General features: G+C 42.3%; 1 protein-coding gene across 2 annotated transcripts in view; it reads right to left on the bottom strand.

Annotated features, from left to right (window-relative positions):
- Window positions 1-21,983, bottom strand: part of BICC1 (BicC family RNA binding protein 1) — a 225,159-nt gene that overhangs the window by 164,828 nt on the left and 38,348 nt on the right. Inside the window, exon 1 of one of the 2 annotated variants that reach the window (XM_045024621.1) lies at window positions 9,012-9,032. The exons of the other annotated variant lie outside the window; for it this stretch is intronic. The gene's annotated coding sequence lies outside the window, so the exon portion shown is untranslated. Of the gene's footprint in view, window positions 1-9,011; window positions 9,033-21,983 lie in introns of those variants that run through there. 2 annotated transcript variants of the gene reach the window in all.

Here is a 21,983-nt window from a genome sequence, read left to right as displayed (position 1 = left end):
AAAGTAAAACATGGGCCCTCAGCTAAACTGACAGGCTGGTGTGTGCAGTCTCTTTGGAGGCAGCAGACTTGGTAACTTCTGTGAGTGATCAGTGAATAAGGGACTGTACACTGCAAAGAGACATCTCTGAGGAAGTGGGGTATCACTGAATGTTACCTACAAGGCAAGGTTTAGACCAGGGGTCGGCAACCTATGGCACGCGTGCCAAAGATGGCACGCAGCTGCCTGCTGGGACTCCACGTGCCTTTAAAAATCCTGCCGACGCAGCAAGCCGCGGAGGCCGCGGACCCGGGCCAGAGCGCCGGCTGAGCGCAGCAAGCCACTGGCCCCTCCCCTGCCTTCCCCCAGAGCCCTGCCGCCGCGCGCGCAGCGCTCTGGGGGCTGGGGCTGCGCGCTCCCGCGGGGCAGCATTTGGCTCCGTGCGGAAGTAAAGACGCTCCCCGCTCATCCAGAGCCCTGCTGTTGCGCGCACATCGCTCTGAGGGGTGGGGCTGGGCTGCGCGCGCGGTGGCGGCAGGGCTCCAGATGAGCGTGGATCCTCATGGTAAGGGGGCCGGGGGGGGGTAAGGGATGGGGGGCAGTCAAGGGACAGGGAGCAGGGTGGGTTGGATGGGGGGAGTGGGATCCCGGGGGGTGGTTAGGAGCGGGGGTCTCTGGAGGGGGCAGTCAGGGAGCAGGGGTGGTTGGATGGGGCATGGGAGTCCTGGGTCTGTCTGGGGGGTCATAGGGGTCAGGGCAGTCAGGGGACAGGGAGCAAGGAGGGTCCTGGGGGGCAGTTAGGGTGGGGGGTCTCTGGAGGGGGTGGTCAAGGGACAAGGAGCTGGGGGGGTTGGATGAGTCGGGAGTTCTGGGGGGGCTGTCAGGAGGCAGGGGTGTGGAGAGGGGTTGGGGCAGGCAGAGAGCGGGGGGAGTTGTATGGGTCCAGAGTTCTGGGGGTCCTGTCAGGGGGCGGGGAGCGGTTAGATAGGCATGGGAGTCCAGTGGATCTGTCTGGGTACGGGGGTGTGGATAAGGGTTGGGGCAGTCAGGGGACAGGTAGGGGGTAGGGTACTAGGGGGGCAGTCAGGGGACAAGGGGTAGTCAGGACAAGGAGCGGTGGGGGGGTTGGAGGTTCTGGGGGGGCAGTCACCCAGCCCTCTGCCCTGAGCCCTGACCCCCCCCTCACTCTCTCTCTCTCTCACACACACACACACACACACACACAGTCCTCTGCCCTGAACCCTGCACCCCCACACCCCTCCCAGGCCCCTGCCCTGAGCCCTGTACCACCCAGCCCTCTGTTGACTCCTTCACCACCACCCCCCATGACCCCAGCCCTGACTCTGGCACACCCACACATACCCAGCCCTCCTACCCTGACACCTGCACCCCCTCACATGCCCCCAGCCCTCTGCCCTGACTCTTGCACCTCCACATCCCCAGCCCCCCCACATCTCATGCACCCCACACATCCCCCATCCCCACCCTGAGCACCAAACGGGAGTCACATTCCCACCTGCACCCCTCACACCAAATGGGAGCTGCCCAGGTGAGTGCCCCCACACCCAAACCTCCTGCCTCAACCCTGAGCCCCCTCCTTCATTCTAGCTCCTGGCCAGACCCTTCACCCCCAGCCCTGTGCTCAGTGCACTCCCACCCTCTGCTCAGTGCAGAGAGAGGAAGAGAATGGGCCAGAACCAGGGAGAAGGTAGAGGTAGGTACCCATTGTATGTGGGCAGGGCCGGGACCCCAGACCAGCAGCGGGTTGAGTGGGTCCGGCAGCCAGGATCCTGGCTGGCAGGAGCCAGAGGATGGAACCCCTGAGCGGCAGTGGGCTGAGCCGCAAAGCCCACAGACTGTCTGGGGTCCCTGCTGCCGGCCCCGCACAGCCTGCTGCCGGTCTGGGGTTCTGGCTGCCAGACCCTTCCCAGCTGGGGTCCCGGCCGCAGGCCTCACTCAGCCCACTGCCAGCCTAGGTGAACAGAACCCCAGACCAGCAGTAGGCTGAGCGGGCTGGTGGCGTAAGATCAACATTTTAATTTAATTTTAAATGAAGCTTCTTAAACATTTTGAAAACTTTGTTTATGTTACAATACAAAACTAGTTTGTTATATTATATATAGACTTGTAGAGAGAGATCTTCTAAAAAACATTAAAATGTATTACCGGCATGCGAAACCTTAAATTAGAGTGAATAAATGAAGACTCGGCACACCACTTCTGAAAGGTTGCCGACCCCTGGTTTAGACTGACAGAGAGAGTCTGGAGGAGTTTGCTGCTAAGGCAGACAGACTGATGTGGCAGTAAAAGCTCCAGCAAAGCTCTCTTGCTGAGGCAGAAGGGTAACACAGTGGCTTACAGTTCTGGCGCCCCAAGTGTGTATCACATATATAAAACAACATTTTAATTTATTTCTGATAAATAGCTTGCTGTGTATCAGGAGATCTGGTCATGATTCTCCCTGCTGTGTTATCACACACAGATGATGTGCACAACTGTGGCTCAAAATATTATTCTAGAGGTTCCTTGTTTGGTTTTGTGGAGAGGGAGAATTTTAAGAGAAAAGAAAGGGAAAGAAAAAAAACCTGACCCTATCCATCTTACAGCTATTACAAACTTCACTGGAGGGTTTATGAACTCTGTTAAGCTACTAGAGTTCACTTACACAAATCACAAAGTGATTTTGTTCAAACCCACTTTCTCTCTCAAAAGACATTCCCACCTTTATAAGGAAGCAAGCAAGGGCAGTATTCCAGAAAGATACAAATTTCTTAAAACAAGCTAGTAAAATGGAAACTTTTTGGAATCTTAACTGTAACTGTTTCAGCCAAGTGACCCCTATGGTCAAACAAGCGTTAATTAATGTCTATAGGGGAAAAGCAGTTAGCTCACTGCAACCTAATCTTACCCCCTTTTTCTAAACTACGCAAATCCTAAAATAATTGTAACCCTTATATGTCCTGACTTTTGAGAAATAAAATTCAACTTTAAATACTGCATTGTTAATCTCTCTCTGCCCACTTCCTTTCAAGTGGCCTCCTACAACATGCATTACTTGTTATATTTAACACTCTTTCCCAACTTGTATTTAGCTCAGTCACTCTGATTTCCTTTGCCAGACCTGAAGAAGAGCTCTGTGTAGCTTGAAAGATTGTACTTTCCACCAACAGAAGTTGGTTCAATAAAAGATATTACCTCACCTACTCCTTAGTCTTGTGGCTAAAAAATGCTTTAGAATTTACTTCCCACAAATGTTCTTTCCACAGTAAACAATTTCTAATGTCAATCAAAAACATTGTCAACCCCACTTTCATTCAGAATATTCTTGAATTGCAGACCCAAGAATCCAAAGGATGAGTCTTCTACTGTAGAAGACAAATCACGGAAACAAGAACAAAACCAAAAAAAAAAGACTATTTGGAGACACGCGCCCCTTTACAGCCATGAGTTTCCCTGTTGGGGTGGGGCTAATCATCATGAACATTATTCTTGCGGAAAAGGAGAACAATTCTATCTTTCTGCTACTCCAACGACAACATACTACTCTATCTAGAATCAAACGTTTTACCAGGTCAGCCTTGTGTTGTAACTATATGAACAGCCCATGTTTTTAATAATAAACATGAAGGCTTCCATTCAATGAGCTACTCTTGACTGAGAAATTGTTTAACTTACAAATATTAGTGTTAATTTTTTGAAATTAGAAGACGGAATGTAAATTATTTATATTCCCATATAAAGTAATCTATTATCCCTAACAAAAGCAGTTTTCATATAACACAAAATGCCAGTAATAATTACCAAACTACTGAAACGTGACTATTTAAATGTGCATAGTAAGCATTTCATATTTTAAGCAGTACTACTATGTTTATAAGTTTCCCTATGCCATGCAATATTTTATATCATATTTTCCCTTTTCAAGAAATACAGGATCATAAATGTTCTGTCCAATAAAAACAGCAAGAAGTTGAACCAGGCGTTAACTATTATGGTACACATGAACTACAGGGCTTTGTCTATTTAATTACTGAATCTTGAAAAAACACAATTGTAAATTCTCCCTATATCATATGGAAAAATTAATTTGAATGTCTACTTTAAATGTTGTTTTAATTCTGAAGAGTTTTCTGTTACATTATAGGACATGTTTTAAAGGAATAAAACCCAAGATACACAGATTAAATTTAAGTTTTGTTTAAATGTAAAGTTACCATACATTTGTTTAAATGTAAAGTTTGGTCTATTTCATACAGCAGCTCATGTCTTCATAATTTTTAACCCTTGGATATCAGGAGTTGAAATTTCCAGCCCGTAACACTTAATGTAATATGCATTCATAGTAAAACTTCTGAATTTACCAGTAACCAAGAGTTCAATTCCATTATTTTTCTTTTTTCTGCATTAATATTCATAGCACTCTTATGAGAGCAAAAATTATATGATATCTTAGCTACGCCACATGGAAGCAAGAATTTAGTGCAAGCAACCAGCTCAAATTCAGACAGAACTCTTTAACAAAACTGTATCCACAGAAGTGGTAATAGTCTAACTGGATGTTATCTACACATCAAGACAAACTAATCAATTTTATGGGGTTTGAAATAAATGGGAAATAAACTATTTGTAGATATGTAATCAACTTTTGACTTATTTCTGCCCTTCCTTTCCTTACTGAATGAAATGAATCTGTAACACACAATTCCCACGCTACAGCCATATTGTGACACACTTCATGCTTATGAGATCCCTGACCTTACTTCTAAAACTGCAAGAACGGTGCCAACTATGTGGTGGTTTTTGTGATGTGTACACTCGTCCATAAGGAAAAGAAAAACCCAGGCATATTTCACAAAATAGATACCAGATGGTAACAACTTTTTATTAGGCACCTGAGCTGAAATCAAACTAGAGACCTAGAGACAAAATGGCTGTGTGTGCAATTAACACAAAAAACCAAATATAACATGCAACACACTTTGAAAACCTCTTCAACATTATACCAAAGTACTATAATAACGTAATAATGAATATCCAAAGCAGAACACTTGGCCACCCAACAAATGGAATGACAAAGCAAGACTTTCTTGGGTAGGCTCTCCCTCTAACATCCAAAATAAGCAATTCCTTAATTGTATTAAAAGATGGTATATACTAGGAGACTGGTGATACATACTAAGGATTATTTGGTGGAGTTCCAGTAATATATTAATTCAAAAAGTAATCCACTGATTATGTTAAATACTGTCTTTTTAATGCATGGTAGATCTTTAGGGTATGCAACAGGCTTCACAAAATTTAACAACAAAACTTTCTAAAGTAGGTGCCTAAAATGAGACACTTAAATCCCATGGAGTACCTATTCTGAGACCAGAGGACTAAAACTGCACTTCTTTTGCACTAAAGAAAAATAAAAGAGTATTACGTTGTATTAACAGTTCAAGGAACTCTTTATAGAGCCAGAACTTCATTATTTTACATGTGTACTTTCTTACAATAGTCAACTAAGGACAGCTGGAGTAGTTTCATCTTGCTCAGAAAGGGGCAATAACAAGACGATTAAGACATATTTGGGTGGGTTGCATTGTATTTTCTTATATCAGAAATAATCTTATATGCAAAATATTAAGAAATTATTCATAAAAGAGGGCCAGATGTGCTATTACTTTTTAGAGACTTATTTAGCTAGTATTACACAAACCCCAACAGATTCAGAATACAGTGTTTTCTCACTACAGTATTGTAATAGGGACTCCCAGCACCCTGGAAGTTTACTGACTGTGGCTTTATTTAAAGCTTTTTGATATATGATGACAGATTTCTAGAATTCACTTGTTCCAGAAACATTGGGTTACTAATATTTAAAACAGCTAGAGCAACTAACAGTCAGACTTCAGAAGATCTTCAATCTTGACACTACTCTACCTTTCTAGGTTACTTTCAATGGTCCTGACACTCCATAAAACAGTCTTAGAAATAAAACTGATAAATGCCTGCATCACCCAAACACATCTTATTTTAGCACAGGCAAATACAGTAGTTTGTGTACTATTTATGATTTTTTCATTCTGTTCCTCTGAGTTCAAGCTCATTCCCAGGTAAACCACCATAAAAAAAAACCCTAGACTTGCTAACTCATAATAAAGAGAATTAATAAATATGAAAATTTCATAAAAGAGTGAGCAGCTGAAAGCACATGCTGTCGCACCGGTATAAAGTCACGTGTGTGAAAAAGCCAAAAATGACTGAACTTAAAAATTACGTGGTAACAGGCCACAAATCCCAATAATAATTTAATCTGGTGATAGTCTTTAAAAACAAACAAACAAACCACCACACTTCTCAATCATGTTTCTAGCTGTTTCCATTGCTTCAGAGTGACTCAACAGATGTTTTAAGCTTTAGAGATGTGCTGGTACACTGCTGTCACGGGCTAGGTCTGTTTCATTATTATGTGTGCTAGTCATCTTGTTGTGGGGGTGCTTTGAAGAGCTATGGCAGTTCGGCCAAGTAAATTCACCACCTGTGCAGTATCCCTCAGGTGGTGTAGAGTAAGGGTGGTGATTGGCTAAGTTAGTTCAGCTCTCACAATTGTTTAGGACTCTTGGAATGGGACAGATACAAGCATTACTGCAGCTGTACACCACATGGGTATAATTCATAAATTCAAAATGGCTGGGAATTTAAATTGCAGAGTAGTGGACTGTGAAACCTAGTGATGATTGAATCTGGTGATATTCTAAACAAAGAAGAGCTCTCAACCATCCTTGTAGCTGTTTCCATCGCTTCACATTGACTCCAACATTCTACGCTTCAGAGCAATATACCAAGTGACAATCCGGGAATCGATAAGCATGTTACAAATAATTAAGAGCATTTTAAAAGAAGCTCAGAAAATTCAAAGCACAGAAAAATCCTCCATAGTGCTCTTTTTACATTGCAACATGAAGGACAGAGTGAAAGACATAATTCAGTATTCTGATAACTATTATAGTACCATCTTCTTAAAACACAGGGTGTAGCCAATTATTTCATTTTATCATTCATTTGTTGTGTGTTATGTGATGTTATAATCAACTCATATGTGATGTCATATATAATCACTGGTTGCTAAACAGATTTAAATCGTAGGATTATAGACATGTCAGATTGATCAGTAGTCAGAAGGGATAAGTTTGCATTAGGTATCTAAGTAGGGCTAAAACATAAGGCCCACAGGCTCAGGCCTGTAAAATGTCAGCTTAGCCACACTAGGCCACAGGCTTAAGAAAGACTTAACGTAAGTAAGTGACCAAAGAATGACCCTATGCTACAAGATTATAGGAAAAGGTGTATCCAGGGGTCATAATGCGAAAAATTAAACCATAAGAGTAATTCTGACTACAAGATACCCGATAATTACATTTTTCTAACAATGCACATGGGCACAGTATAAGGTGTAGTCAAAGTCACAAGATAAAAGAGGGCTCCCAGATTGGGTAAAATGAATTCCCTACAGGAAAATTCCAGCAGGAACTACCCCTCTACTGATGATCAGTTGGCAAGGCATCCATCAAACCTGTTGACAGAATACATCAAGAAGAACGGATATGATAAGAAACAAGATCTAAGATGCAGGGTAGGTAGTGATGTGTACATCCTTGAAGGCAAGGAAGAGACATTTAAACTTGATAATGGTAGGCAGGAAAGAGGAAGATCTATCCAAAGAGAAGAAAGACTTACTCAGATTGACAGGTGAGGAAAATAATTTTAGCTGCTGCATTTTTTAGAGTCTGGAAAGAAATAATGTGAAGACCAAGAGAACAGAAGAAAACTGCAGTAATATACTGGAGGTAACCAGAGCCTGGACAAGGTTAATTTTCCGTGTATGGTGTCAGAAGCAGTAGTAAGTCTTAACAGCTTTAACTCAGTGGGAAAAGAGGGGGAATTAAAAGAGGACCTGATGAGAGTCCACAGTATTTGAAAACGTTCAGAGGACAAATAAGGAGCTTGATCTGGCAGTAAGTAATACGAGATGGCATACAGGAGACAGAAATGAGGGAATGGACACAGGGTCAGGTGTGACAAGTTAGATGTGAGAACCATTACCATAGAGATTATTAGCATGCATGGATTCAGCTGTCACAAAGGGATAAAAAAGGGGAGGAAAAGATAAGAAACCAATGACAGAATCCCCAGGAGACTAGAACCCAGCATGGGAGAAATCACCAAAGCAAAGCTGAAAGTAGATTTGGAGCAACAGGAGGAAAAACAAGAGACAATGGCCAATACAATCCTAACAGTGTTTGCTCCACAAGCACAGAGAGAAACTCATTTGTAAACAAAATTTCCACTTTTTCACACTGAATTACCTTTGATCTCTTTCAAGACTTCATAATTTGGCTGCGACAATCAACATATGACCAAAAATAACCAATACAGTAAAGTCATATTACAGGCTATTGCCTTGTCAGAATATTTTAAAAGTCAGTTATTTTAGAGTTGCGTAACTGTAAAATCCATCCAGAATCAATAACTTAACAGACACCATTTGTACTATTTAAATATATTCTACCTTTTTTTCCTCATTTTGTAAAATAAATCAATCTCTAGCAAAGAAGCTTTCTGCCAAATTTCAGCATGGAGCAAATATTTATAGCCAAATTACAGATTGAAAACAGGCTGTGGGATTGGGGGGTGCGTTCTCTCTTTTAAAGATCCTATACAGGGATAACTCATTCTTCAGGCTACAGACCTGGTGTCCTTGGTGATCTGGGGTGCAGCATGGCTCGAGATTAGGGACACCAAGTGAGGGTAAGGAAGTGAATGCTTTATCTCCTGCCATCTCAGACCATGTGTAGAACACTCAGGGCATGTCTGCATGGGGAAATAGACCAGCATAGTCCCATGAAACGCTTCTTCCTTTAAAAAAAACAAAACTCTCTCCTTTGTTTTTATGGAATTTTGTGCTAATGTTATTTTCTCCTGTCTCCAAGGGGGATGAAGGCCCTGGGAGGTGGGAAGATTACAGAGAAAGGTCATCCTACACTCACATCACAGCAGCAGCTCCTGTCCTGCAGGGCTGGGCCTGGTTTCCTGGGCTGGGCATTGCACCTCAGCACACAGAGTCGCAGTGCCACTCCCAGGTTTGGCCTGGATGCCCTCCTGTTATGACGGAGGGATGGCCAGGGCAATTTTGAGGGAGCGGCACTATGACCCCTTGTGCCAAGTCACAATGCCTGGAGCAGGGGCCCTGCCCTGAAAGACAGGAGCCACAGGAGCTGCCGCTGCAGGGTGAGTTTTTCATTTTGTCATTTTATTTTGTATTATTTCTCATTTATGAAAAACATGGGATAGGCTCTACTTATAGTTATGTCAAAATAGCTATGTAATAATTATCCAGGCACACCTGTGTGGAAACCATTCTGGAATAAAAGTGACCCTATTCTGAAACAATGACTTGGCTTCCAATTTCCCCATGTAGCCAAACCAGGATTACAAAAGGCTCTCCCCTAAGGTAGCATCTTTAAGCAATCATACTAGAGAGACATGGCCCTATCCAATGTAGCAAAGGTAATAAACCATTTATGAGGGTATTAAAAAGCATAGATTAGGAAGAGGCAAGTGAATACATGAGGCAGGAAGATTTGAGTATCTTATCCCAAATGTGTGCAAGGCAATTACTCTGCCCTATTAAAGCTGTGCTATTAAACAATTTCAGCTCTCTCTGTCCATCTCCTACATAGTCATTCAGGTATGTTGAAGGATTTCAATTATCTGTGATGGATCACTTATGAAGGAAATTTCTAGCTGGAACACCCTTTGCAGATCCAATGTCTGGAGAGATTCTGGCTAATTAAAATTATGTTTACTCCAATGGACAGTTTCTCTATGCACACTAACAAAATTAAAGTGTGGGTAAAAGAGGTATTGGGTCACACAACTTTCTTCTCAATGGAAGTCCAGTTGGCTGTATCAATTCACAAGAGAAGCTGAATGACGTGCTAAAAATGTATCTGAAAAGATCCTATGTGATATGTAAAAAGGATCTAAAATTTCAGAAGGAGCACCACCATTTTAATGAAATATTGAAGACATATACCTCACCACTACTATGAGGAAACACGGTGTGACATTATTGACGTGAACTGTGACCCTATAAGTCATTGTTGCATCCAAGATCCTATAGTTGCACCAAATCTTGTACAAAGGAAGTCAAGTAAGATGTCTACGGAAAGGTTATAATTTGCTGTTTATGATTGTGCTGTCTGTATGTGTGTGTCCTTTTTGTATTTGAAGTCATAAATATTGGCTATGTACTTGTATCTCAATGGGTTTGACTCTAAGTAGCATCAGTGAAGCATTTGGTCAGCTTCTTGAGAAAGGACTATTCTGAGTAAGTGCCCAATTAAGAAACACTTAACTGACAATGGACTTTGGGAGACACCAATCCACATTTGAGCTTTCCTCGGAACGTTCAAACTAACGTGTAAACAATGGCGTCAGCCTGCAAAAAGCTGAATCATTCATGGACATGTGACTTGTCCAGGTGGCTACAAACTCCATCTTGTTGCTGTGATTTTGGAAGAGGCAAGGGCAGATTGAGAGAGAGAGAGAGAGAGAGAGAGAGAGAGAATATAAAAGGCCCTGGAAGCCCCCCCATTTTCAGCTGGCTCAAGAAATGGCCTCTCCACCCCAAAGAGATGCCTGAAAGAAACTGGAACAAAAGACTGGAACTACAGGCGTGGGAGTGATTGCTGGACCAACGCCATAAACCACAACGTTGGTCTGAAAAGGATTCGGCCCAGACTAGGAAGGAGTCTAGTCTGTGAAAGAAGCTTACTGGAACATCTCTGAGGGTGAGATTTACCTGTATTCAGTTTCCTACTGTATTAGGCTTAGACGTGTGTATTTTATTTTATTTTGCTTGGGGGGAGGGATAGCTCAGTGGTTTGAGCATTGGCCTGCTAAACCCAGGGTTATGAGTTCAATCCTTGAGGAGGCCACTTAGGGATCGGGGGCAAAAAATTGGTCCTGCTAGTGAAGACAGGGGGCTGGACTCAATGACCTTTCAAGGTCCCTTCCAGTTCTAGGAGATTGGTATATCTCCAATTATTACCTTTTTTTTATTACTTTGTTCTGTATGTTACTTGGAACCACTTAAATCCACTTTTTATACTTAATAACATCACTTTTGCTGATCAATTAACCCAGAGTAAGTAATTAATATCTGGGGGAGCAAACAGCTGTGCATCTCTCTCTATCAGTGTTATGGGGGCAGACAATTTATTAGTTTACCCTGTATAAGCTTTATACAGAGTACAACTGATTTATTTAGGGGTAAACGCTCCCAGAAAGACTGAATACTGGGTGCTGGGAAAGTCCCTGTTAACTGAGAAGCCCCTGGGCTAAATGAATCTTAAGCCTGGTCTACACTAGGCGTTTGAACCGGTTTTAGGAGTGTAAAACCGATTTAACGCCACACCCGTCCACACTGAGAGGCCCTTTATATCGATATAAAGGGCTCTTTAAACCGGTTTCTGTACTCCTCCCTAACGAGAGGAGTAGCGCTAGTATCGGTATTACCATATCGGATTAGGTTTAGTGTGGCCGCAAATCGACAGTATTGGCCTCCGGGCGGTATCCCACAGTGCACCACTGAGCGCTCTGGACAGCAATCTGAACTCGGATGCAGTGGCCAGGTAGACAGGAAAAGCCCCGCGAACTTTTGAATATTTCCTGTTTGCCCAGCGTGGAGCTCTGATCAGCACGGGTGGCGATGCAGTCCGAAATCAAAATTAAAAAAGAGCTCCAGCATGGACCATGCGGATGTGATCGCAGTAAGGGCAGGCAAATCTGTTCTATCAGTGCTCCGTTACAGAAGACGAAATTCAAAATCATTTTTAAAAAAATCTCCAGACAGATGCCATAGCAGGGACTCAGCGCACTGCTGCGTGACAAGCGTAACGGAAAGCCAAAGAATCAAATGGACGCTCATGGACTGGAGGACTCAAGCTATCCCACAATTCCTGCAGTATCCGAAAAGCATTTGCATTCTTGGCTGAGCTCCAAATGCTTCTAGGGTCAAAAACAGTGTCCGCGGTGGGTCAGGGCATAGCTCGGCAATTTACGCACCCCCCCCCACCCACCCCCAAAAGTGAAAGGGAAAACAATCCTCTCTTGACTCTTTTACATGTCACCCTATCTTTACTGAATGCTGCAGATAGATGCGATGCTGCAGCACTCAACACCAACATCCTTGCTCCCCCCTCCCCACCATGGGTGGCTGATGGTGCAGTAAGACTGATACCCATCGTCATCATCAGCCTATTGGCACATGGGGCAGTGCAAAAGGACTGGTAACCATGCCGACTAGCATCAGTGAGGTCGATCAAGGGCGCCTGCTCCTAATTTTTCCTGGTAGATGGTGCAGTATGGCTGGTAACCGTCCTCATCATAGCAACAGGGGGCTGAGCTCCATCAGCCCCCACCCTTCATGTGTAAAGAAAAGATTCAATTGCCCCTGGACTAGCAGCGCAATGCTGGGCTCCTCTCCTCCACACTTCTTAATGTCCTGTCTGGACTATCATAGCAGCTGGAGGCTGCCTTCCACTCATTTCTCACTAACAAGTCACTGTGTCTTATTCCTGCATTCTTTATTACTTCATCACACAAGTGGGGGGACAATGCTACGGTAGCCCAGGAAGGCTGGGGGAAGAATGGAATCAACAGGTGGGGTTGTTGCAGGAGCACCCCCTGTGAATAGCATACAGCTCATAATTTCTGCGGGATCTGACACAGAGCAGCTGTGCTCTCTGGTTCTATGATACAGTGGTTCTCTAGTACACTTGCCCATATTCTAGGCACGACTGATTCTATTTTTAGATACCAAAAAGGAGGAATTGACTCAGGGAGTCATTCCCAATTTTGGCTTTTGCGCCCCTGGCTAAGAGCAGCCAGGGGCACTTATGACAGCAACAGATGGTGCAGTGCAAAAGGACTGGTAACCATGATCATCTTTTTACCAATTTATGGATTGGTAGATGGTACAGTATGGCTGGTAACCATCTCTGCTGTCATGCAAAAGCAAAAGCATGCTGCTGTGTAGCGCTGCTGAATCGCCTCTGTGAGCGGCATCTAGTACACATACGGTGACAGTCACAAAAGGCAAAACAGGCTCCATGGTTGCCATGCTATGGCGTCTGCCCCAGGGCAATCCAAGGAAAAAAGCCGCGAAATGCTTGTCTACCGTTGCTTTCCCAGAGGAAGGAGTAACTGACGACATTTACCCAGAACCACCCGCGACAATGATTTTTGCCCCAGGCGGCACTGGGATCTCAACCCGGAAATTCCAAGGGGCGGGGGAGGCTGCGGGAACTATGGGATAGCTACGGAATAGCTACCCACAGTGCAACGCTCCAGAAGTCGATGCTAGCCTCGGACCGTGGACGCACACCACCGATTTAATGTGTTTAGTGTGGCCGCGCGCACTCGATTTTATACAATCTGTTTTACAAAAACGGTTTATGCAAATTCGGAATAATCCCGTAATGTAGACGTACCCTTAGTTTCTGTGCACTGCAAGGGGGCGTGGTCCAACCTCTTGGTCTGTGCTGTACCTGACTGAAGTGTCTAACTCTGCAAGATGAGAGTGGAGAAAAGCCTTCTCTGGCAGGGGGATTTGCTCTCAGTGGTATCCCAGCACATCTAGTGACAGTCTTGAGGGAGTTTCTGTGACTGGTGTGAATAGTGCTTTGTCTACAGGAGCACTCTCCTGCTGACAGTGCTAACACCACTCTTGGGGGTGGAAGTTTGTCGTCAAGAGAGCTCTCTCCTGCCGACAAACAGCAGCTATACTGCAACACAGCTGTAGCGACATAGCTGTGTCCCTAAAAGCTGCGTAGGGTAAACAGCTTTAGGCTCTCATATCTGCAGTTCTCAATCTATCCAACATTCAAAAGCTACTGTAAACTTTTTCTCCAACCAATGTGATCATGTAAATGTCTTCACCTCATCCATGTGCTAAAGTCTCTCCAGAGGCTATATCTTTCAACCATGTTAAGTTTCATGCCAATTAGGAAGTTTCTCAAAAATTCAGATATCTACCTAGTATTTAGCATAATAGGTTTTAGGACCCAGTGGAAGGAGCTTGAGCGCTTTTTTTTTTTTTTGTAAAGTAGGAAGAGCAGTAGTTGGGTGAGTGATATCAGAAAAAATTTTCAGGCAAACGAACTGCTCTTCATCTGACCATTTTGGGCTATGAATGAAGAATTGGATGGATGGGAACTGTTTCAACTGGAGCCACAAGCACCATACCAGACACTCCAGGCTATGAGTAATAGACTGCTTGCTGTTTCCCTCCCTCTTCCTTTGAATCCTTTTTTCTGTTGTTTATGTCCTTTAAGTGGAACACATCTTGAGATAAACAAGAGACAAATCGGGAAGAAAGATCTAGATTCAATGGAGAAAGGTTTTAGAATGACCACACCCAAATCTATCTATTTTGCATTATATTTGGACTGACATTATTGCCAATTTATATTTCCTTAAAACTGATTTCAGTTGAAGGGCTCCAGAAACATTAACATCTATACATCAACACACATTCGTAATTCACTGTGAAGAAAGTTACTGCATTTCCATATATGTTGAAAGGTTACTGTGAAAGTGTAGTTCATGAGGGTCTTTTTAAGTTTAGGAAAAGTTGTTACAAATCTTACAACACACACACGGACTAAAGGAGAATCAAGCTATGCTAAGGCATAAATCGTTCTCATTCAAAACCTCCAAACTTTTGGATAAAAGTTGAGATATGTAAATTATTGTAATTGTTTCCTTTAACAAAAGAAAAAAAATAGTTGGGATAAATTAATATACTAATCTCTAGAGTCTAAACTGTCTTTACCACTAAGTGATATTCTAAGAGCTTGTGTGATTAAATTGGAAATGACAGCCAGATGTGCTTAAGTCTGACACAGAGCTACGTAAGGGTAAGATCTGGAGGAGGAATAAATTGCTCACCTCATCGTGATGGTCTTGGAGGTTACTGGAAATTAACAACCATAAAAAATCCAAACAACACCTAAAGGGAAAGCTAAACCAAATTCTTGTGACACAGTAAGGGTCCTGGGCCATTGAAAGGCCTCCTTTTTTATTTGTGAGCAGTGCTGTCCTGTGTTGCAGCTGCACACTACACATGGGGAGGTGGCTTAAGAATTGAAATCGATCAGTAGCACATTATTTGGGACTTCATATCAATCCTATAACAATTTTTATTTAAGATTTACTACTAGTTATTTATTTTCTATTCCCATAGACTCAAAAGGCTTTTGTTTAAACCCCGGTTGCTGGAATCAAGTGATTACTTACATAAGAAATATAAAGGTAAACTACAAGACACCAATGTGCTGACGACTATTTCTGTAAGAAAGTGGCACTTAGGCTATAAAATGATGTCTTGGCCAACCCTGCACAGGGCTGGCTGCACAGGGCCAAGCATTGGGAAGTTCTCAAATCTCACTTTACATTGCTGAATAGTTGATTTCCCTGTATAAGGAATTCTGACTACTCAAATTTTGCAGTGGCTTTGTATTCCCTGGAAAGGCAGGTAGGATTTTTAGCATGCCTAATCAGTTGGCACCTGGTTGATATACATAGGCTCATTTATCTGGGTGACTGCATTTTTGGGGGAGATTTGTTCAGACATTCTTGCAAAGAATAATTTGGCCTAAAATTTTTATTCAGTCCCTCGAAAACTCTCACTAAGTTTAAGCCTGCCTTTTCTAATTTAAAACACAAGAAAGACTCTATTGTGTAAAAGAGCCTGTGGACTGTCATTATCAACTTAGTTTTTGATTATGAGAGTACACATTTTATGCCTTGTCTCTCCTTGGCAACATTAATTTGTTCTTTATTCATTTAGCTGAAGTTCTCTAATATTTCCAATTTAAATTTAATTTCCCAATTCTTACCTGATATAGGGGACAACATACATTCATAAGTTGTACATTTTAACAAATTGTTTACAGTTGTATACAAGCAAGCATGTACAAGGGATGTGTACAAATCTCTCTGCCAAAGACACAAATTAGTGTGTCTGCTGGATCTTCATGACAGATCATGTTGTTCTGCTTGCCAAGTCCACTGAAAATTTAGCTTAACAGTTCATTAAAGAATAATCATCATTACATCAAATAAAGGTCTATCAACTGATTAATGTGATTTTAAAATGTTATGCCATTCATAAATAACTTTAGGCAGCATGGAATACTCGCACTTACTGAACATGCTGCAGCTGCACATGTTGTGTCTGCACACTACACATTTGGAGGTGGTCTAAGTATCAAAATCAATCAGTAGCACATGGTTTGAGACTTTACATTAACCCTATAAGGATTTTTATTTAAAGAGGTACTACTAGTTATTTCTCTTCTATTCCCATGAACTCAAACATGCCAAGCAAGAATCTCATGATGCAAGAACTGCATATTTCAGACCTTTTTAAATGACACAGGATTTACTTTTTTTTTTAAACAGTGAAACAGAGCAAAAGAAAATGTGACAATGAAAACAATGAAAGATAGCAGTCAGAGTAGAAACGGTCTGTCACCTTTCTAGATGCATGTTGGTTTTTCAAAAGAGCAAGTAAAAAGGGTGAAAAAAGTGTTTTAAACTATTCAATATGGAGGAGCCAGTTATGACTCCAGTTAAGGGGGCATTAAATTTTACACTTTGAAGTAGGAATTTATCCTCTATGTATGAAAAAGTATAGTGTATTCTCCCCAAGATGAGAGCACTTACTCTGAGTAGAGGATGAAATTTCTGAGAATTTACAAGTACTTCCACTAATTAGCACAACTTAAAGCCATGACAAGACAGACAAGCTAACCATTATGATGCAGAAGACAGACCATAACAGTGATACCAAATCCTGTCATTTTATTTGATAGATGGTATTTTTCTTAAAGCCCCAGCTACTATAATTAAGTGATTAAATGAGATTCTCAGCTCTCACATTTTAAAAAAAAAGTTTCTAGCCGTCATCCGGAGAATGATCCAAGCATAATTTAAAATCCCAGAAAACAAAACAAAAAAAGACAACTTTTTTTGGGGGGGTGGGGGGGAGATCTCAATTTTTTTGGATATGGCTCATGATTTTTAAAACCTCGGAGGTGGCAACAGAATAGCAGATGATATAACAAGCATTGGGTGGGAGGAGGAAGAATAATGACTGGACAGTTCTCTCTAACCTCTCCCTCCAACACAGACGTGTGTCTTCAGGATGGTGACCCATCGTTTTTGGGACTCAGAAGGTATGGAGGTACCTTTATAAGCTTCAAGGTACAGAGCACATTGACCTTTTTTACTGTTCCCAGCAGATCTGACAACTTTAAACAGTCCTCTTTTAGATGAACATAGACAAATATGGCTTTTGAAAAAGGAAATGATGCCTCACCAATCTATTAGAATTCATTGAGAGGGTCAACAAAAATGTGGACAATGGTGATCTAATGGATATAGTGCACTGGGCATTCAGAAAGCCTTTGACAAAATCCCTTACCAAAGGTTCTTAAGCAACGTAAGGAGCTATGGGAAGGTCTTCTCATGGATCAGTCACTGCTTAAAAGATAGGAAACAAAGGGTAGGAATAAACAATCAATTTTCAAAATGGAGAGTGGTAAATAGTGGAGTCTCCCAGGGATCTGTACTGGGATCTTTGCTGTTCAACATTTTCATAAATGATCTGGAAAAGGGGGTAAAACAGTGCAAAGGTAAAAAATTACTCAAGATAATACTTGAGTAATTACTTCAAAGCAGAGTGTGAAGAATTACAAAGCAATCTACAAAACTGGGTGACTGGGCAAGAAAATGGCAGATGAAATTCAATGTTCATAAACGCAAACAAATGTACATTGAAAAACATGATCCCAGCTCTACATACAAAATGATGGGGTCTAAATTAGCTGTTACCACTCAAAAAAGATGTTGGAGTCATTGGGGATAGTTCTCTGAAAACTTCTGCTCAATGTGCAGCAGCAGTGAAAAAAGCTAACTATGTTAGGAACTACAAGGAAAAGGATAGATAAGTCAGAAAATATTTAGGGCTGTTGATTAATTGTAGTTAACTCATGCTATTAACAAAAAAAATTAATGGTGATTTAAAAAATTAATCATGATTAATCATGCTGTTAAACAATAGAATACCAACTGAAATTTATTAAAATATTTTGGATGTTTTTCTACATTTTCAAATATATCTATTTCAATTATAACACAGAATACAAAGTGTACAGTGCTCACTTTATATTAATTTTATTACAAATATTTGTACTGTAAAAATGATAAAGAAAAGAAATAGTATTTTTCAATTCACTTCAATTCACTTCAGTACTGTAGTAAAAACTCTTTATTATGAAAGTGCAACTTACAAATGTAGAGGTTTTTTTGTTACATAACTGAACTCAAAAACAAAACAATGTAAAACTTTAGCATCTACAAGTCCACTCAGTCCTATTTCTTGTTCAGCCAATCGCTAAGAGAAATAAGTTTGTTTACATTTACAGGCGATAATGCTACCCACTTCTTAATTACAATGTTACCTGAAAGCGAGAACAGGCATTCACATGGCACCGTTGTAGGGATGTGGCAAAATATTTATGTGCCAGATGTGCTAAAGATTCATATGCCTCTTGATGCTTTGGCCATCATTCCAGAGGACATGCTTCCATGCTGATGACGCTTGTTAAAAAAATAATGCATTAATTGCATTTGTGACTGAACTCATTGGGGGAGAACTGTATGTCTCCTGCTCTGTTTTATCTGCATCCTGCCATGTATTTCATGTTATATTAGTCTTGGATGATGACCCAGCACACATTGTTCATTTTAAGAACACTTACACTGCAAATCTGACAAAAAAGATATCAGTGTGAAATTTCTAAAGATAGCTACAGCACTCAACCTGATTTTTAAATTGTGCGATTAATCGTAATTAATTTTTTAATCGCTTGACAGCCCTACAAATATTATAATGCCACTATATAAATCCAAGGTATGCCCACACCTTGAATACTTCATGCAGTTCTGTTAATCTCATCTCAAAAAATATATATTAGAATTGGAAAAGGTACAGAAAAGGGCAACAAAAAATTATTAAGGGTATAGGACAGCTTCCATATGAGAGAGATTATAAAGACTGGGACTTTTCAGCTTGGAAAACAGATGACTATCATATCCTCCATTAGAAGTCTATAAAATCATGATGGGGAGAAAGTGAATAAGAAAATGTTATTTACTCCTTCACATAACACAAGAACCAGGGGTCACCCAATGAAACTAATAGGTAGCAGGTTTAAAACAAACAGAAGAAAGTATTTCTTCACCAACGCAGAGTCATCCTGTGGAACTTGATGCCAGAGGGTGTTGTGAAGGCCAAAACTATACCTGGGCTCAAAAAAGAACTAGATAAATTCATGAAGGATAGGTCCATGAATGGCTATTGGCCAAGATGGAAAGGAATGCAACCCCATGCTCTGGGTATCCCTACCCTATGATTGCCAGAAGCTGTGACTGGACAACATGGGATGGATCCCTGGATGATTGCCTGTTCTGTTCATTCCCTCTGAAGCACATGGCATTGGCCAGTGTTGGGAGACAGGGCTAGATGGACCATTGGTCTGACCCAGTATGGCCATCCTTATCTCTGGAGTTAACACTCAAGAGTGCACTGGGGTATCTGTGGAACTTCCAGAGCATGCAAGATTCCCTCTTTTTCTGAACTGTCTCATGGGAATGGGGAACATATGGAATCTTGCAAAACACTGGATTTCACAGTAGCAGTACACTCTTAGGTGTAAACTCGGAGGACATTTTATACGTCAAACAAGAGAGAGTATTATTATTCACCTCACCAAATAAATAAAGTGTCAGAATGAAGTAAGGTTGCTATATTTTAAATCGCATGTATATTTGACATCTTAATTTTAACCCATTTTAAGGTCAAATCTGGTTCTAGATTTTCCATGCACTCCACCAGTAGTAAGGTAAGCAATATACTCAGCAGGAGGAGGAGCAGCAGCACTTGCACAGATTGCTACTGCTCCAAAAAAAAAAATTAAACAAAAAAAACAAAACACGTTACTCACTTTCTCATACCTGTTGTTCATGTCCATTCCAATCAAGTGTATGCACGTGCACGGTGGCTGGAAGATTTTTCCCTTAGCAGTATCCGTAGGGTTGGCTTGAGCACCCCCTGGAGTCACGCCTTCATGGCGCTCAATATAGAGCCCTGCTGACCCGCCACCTCTTCAGTTCCTTCTTGCGGGCTACTCCAACAGAGGGGAAGGAGGGTAGGTATTGGAATGGACATGAACAATACATCTCAAAGAACAACAGCTACGAGAACGTGAGTAACCTTTTATTTTTCTTTGAGTGCTTGGTCATGTCCATTCCAATCAAGTGACTACCAAGCCCAAGTTCAGGAGGTGGGGTTGGAGTTGTCCACTGATTGGAACACTGCTCATTTGAAGGCTGCATCATCTCTGTCCTGCTGGGTAATCGCACAGTGCATGGCGAAAGTGTGTATAGAGGACCACGTCGCCGCTCTCCAGATTTCCTGAGTGGGAACCTGAGCAAGGAATGCTGTAGATGAAGCCTGTGCCCTGGTGGAGTGTGCAGTGATCGGAAGTGCAGGAACACCTGCCAGGTTGTAGCATTCACGGATACAGGACACAATCCATGATGAGATGCATTCGGATGACACAGTCTGAGTCGATGCGGCCCCAGTAGGGGATCTGGTACTGTGGCCCGCCTGGAGTCCCACTTCTCTGGATCTCGCCGGAGGTGACCAACTGTCCGGCTTCTTTTTCTTTTGAGGCACTGGTGAGTGGGATCGGTGCCTGCTCTCAGCCAGGCCTCATGAAGTGCCGTGCCAGTGCCGAGTGTCCCGGGACGAGTCCTTTTTTGGCGCTGAGCTTGACGATGGGAGCGTCGAGGATGACATGTTAGGAGCTGGTTCCCCTGAGCCTGGGTTGGAATGGGGGTGTAGGGCTGCCTCCATGAGGATCACCTTAAGCCGCTGTTCCCTTTCTTTAAGAGTTCTAGGGCGAAACTCGCAGCAGATCTTACAGCGATCCTTTTGGTGACCCTCCTCTAGGCACCGTAAACACGAAGAGTGTGGATCACTCTTTGGCATGTGCTTTGCGCAGGCCACACAGTTTTTAAACCCCGGGAACCCCGGCATACTGCGGCTCCGGGGAGTCTGAACGTGGGGGGGGGACCCCAACAACTCTATTACTAAAAACTCTAATTATTAATAACTAATAACTAGGGTAACTACATATAAATAACTACAGAATGTGCTTGCTAAGCAAGGGCTACGGGAACTTCCAGCCAACCATTGTCACTGGTGGTAAGAAGGAACTGAAGGGGTGGCAGGTCAGCAGGGCTCTATATTGAGCGCCATGAAGGTGCTACTCCATGGGGCACCCAAACCGACCCGATGGGTGCTGCTATGGGAAAAAAATCTTTCAGCCACCGTGCCTGAGTGTGTGCATACACCTGATTGGAATGGACACAAACAAGCACTCGAGAAACAACAGATCTCTTCACAGTTCAAGGCCTCAAAAAGTCTGCCAGTCATGGAAGTAAGACAGGGTGAAAGACCTACTAGTGTAGATCTGGGCTGTTGGTATCTCAAGCACCACCTGTCTGCATAAGTGTTGTCAGTGTCTTGCTGACACTCTTGCTTATTTTATTCTTTTTAGAGCCAGCAAGAACAGGACAAAATTAGATGAAGACTAAAAAGAGCAAAAAGTCAAGTAGAAACATCTTAAAACAGATCAAGCTCTCTCTATAATTCTGTCACTCAATGTTTTCCAAAGTGCATTCAATAAGGCTAGCTACACCTTAAAATGGCAAACAAATTGGACCCACAGGATGGCTTACTGTGCCCCACAAAATGTCTGGACACAGCCTCAAGATAGAGGACACCCATCCATAAGCAGAAACAAGCTGACAACCTTCCC

The sequence above is a fragment of the Mauremys mutica genome, chromosome 7, assembly GCF_020497125.1.
Source record: "Mauremys mutica isolate MM-2020 ecotype Southern chromosome 7, ASM2049712v1, whole genome shotgun sequence".
Taxonomy (NCBI): Eukaryota; Metazoa; Chordata; order Testudines; family Geoemydidae; genus Mauremys; species Mauremys mutica.
This window is presented reverse-complemented; position numbering and strand designations above follow the sequence as displayed.